General features: G+C 33.7%; 1 protein-coding gene across 14 annotated transcripts in view; it reads right to left on the bottom strand.

The window, feature by feature from the left end:
- PAM (peptidylglycine alpha-amidating monooxygenase) overlaps nt 1-1812 on the bottom strand; it is a 280942-nt gene that overhangs the window by 250965 nt on the left and 28165 nt on the right. The window contains exon 1 of one of the 14 annotated variants that reach the window (XM_024739679.1): nt 555-573. The exons of the other annotated variants lie outside the window; for them this stretch is intronic. The gene's annotated coding sequence lies outside the window, so the exon portion shown is untranslated. Of the gene's footprint in view, nt 1-554; nt 574-1812 lie in introns of those variants that run through there. 14 annotated transcript variants of the gene reach the window in all.

Below are 1812 nucleotides of genomic sequence, written 5' to 3'. Positions count from 1 at the left end.
CCCACCCACCCTTGGCAACCACCATTTTATTTTCTATCTTTATGAAGTTGACTACTCCAGGTACCTCGTGTAAGTGGGATCATGCAATATTTGTCCTTTTGTGTCTGGCTTATTTCACTTAGCACAATGTCTTCAAGATTCATCCATGTTGTAGCATGTGTCAGAATTTCATTCCTTCTTAATACTGAGTAATAGTTCACTGTCTGTATATACCACACTTTGTTTATCCATTCAACCTGCGATGGACATTTGGGTTATTTACACCTTTTGGCTTTTGTGAATATTGCTGCTATGAAAATTGGTGTACAAATACCCATTCAAGTACTTGCTTCCAAACTGTTTGAGAATATACCCAGAAGTATAGAAGTGGAACTGCTAGATAAGTTTTGCTTTTAAAAGTACCAACTTTCAATAAACGTATTTCTTGAGTTTTTAAAAATCAATATCATCAAATTCAGTCTCTAGACTGAATTTTTAGCAGCAAAACAGCTATTTTATTTCCTTTCATTGTATGCTTCAAAGGCCCAAGTTAAAAATAAAAATACTTTTCATACCTATGACTTGAAGGTGAATCTCCCAATAATTCCAGTGTTAGCCAACTTGCCTCTAGCAAAGCGCATCGCCCTTCAGTAATGTCATCTATAAATATTCTTCCTGTTTCCCCACACCTTCTAGCCTCTGCCCCTGAGTGTCAACCATCAGGGCACTTAACCACCAAACCATTATGTTCTTGTAGCTGATATGTTCCCCTCCAACTATTCACACATTCTTATCTCACACATCCTGATTAACACATACTTGTTTTAATAATGCCACCACAATGCTCTCAGTTTTTCTGTTAAAAGTTACTTAATTGGAAGAATTCCAGCCAAATGAAATAAAACAAAGCTGTATGTTTCAGATAAAATTATGAGCCTCTCTCAACACAATATCTGACTTCATACCATCATAAAAACCAGACGTAACACAGCCCATAATGCAGATATTATCATCTGTTACTCAGTCGTGTTACAAAAGAATTCCACCTTATTTCTTAAAATTCATATGAAGGATTCCACTCACACTAATATATGAGTAGTTTTTTTAAAGTATGTAAATATCAATAAGACATTTCATTGCTGTTGTGAGTAGAGAAATCATCTATAGATGCAAAGCCACCATTTTTGAATCCCTAACTGTGAATTACCGACCACTTGAAAAGAGAAATGTAGTTCCTATCAAAAAGAAAAAGTTATTATGCCTTGCATGCAATCCATAACTTTATGACACCAGTGGCATGATGAAGTTATTAAAGTTTTTCTGACAAAGTAAAGACCATAATAACTCACTGCCACCTTCATCAAAGCTAGTGAGTTATGGAGTATATGAAGGGTAATTACCCTTTAAGTAAAGTATGTGGGCGGTTTCTTATTATAAATTTTTATATTTAATACATAAATTTCCACATTTTGTTAACAATTTAGGCTGAATTATGTGATTAAATTATAAAAGAAAATTACTTCGTATCTGTTCATTTCTCATCTAAGACATCAAACATATGATTTCTGTTACTAGGGTCCAGTGATTTGTTTGAAGTCAATCAGAGCTGTGGAAGTACAAATTAACTGAAATAGGACTTACTTCAAGTAGTTTTTTTTAATTTTTTATTTTATAGTGGAGTATAGCTGATTAACAATGTTGTGATAGTTTCAGGTGCACAGCAAACCCTCAAGTATTTTTATAGTGAGAAAGAGCAAAAGATTTTTCACAGATGTGATATAATTTTAGTTCTTAAACCAAAAGCTAATGTATCTATTTTGCCTACTGCCAATC

The sequence above is a fragment of the Neophocaena asiaeorientalis genome, unplaced genomic scaffold (assembly GCF_003031525.2).
Source record: "Neophocaena asiaeorientalis asiaeorientalis breed wild unplaced genomic scaffold, Neophocaena_asiaeorientalis_V1.1 scaffold146, whole genome shotgun sequence".
Lineage (NCBI taxonomy): Eukaryota > Metazoa > Chordata > Mammalia > Artiodactyla > Phocoenidae > Neophocaena > Neophocaena asiaeorientalis.
This window is presented reverse-complemented; position numbering and strand designations above follow the sequence as displayed.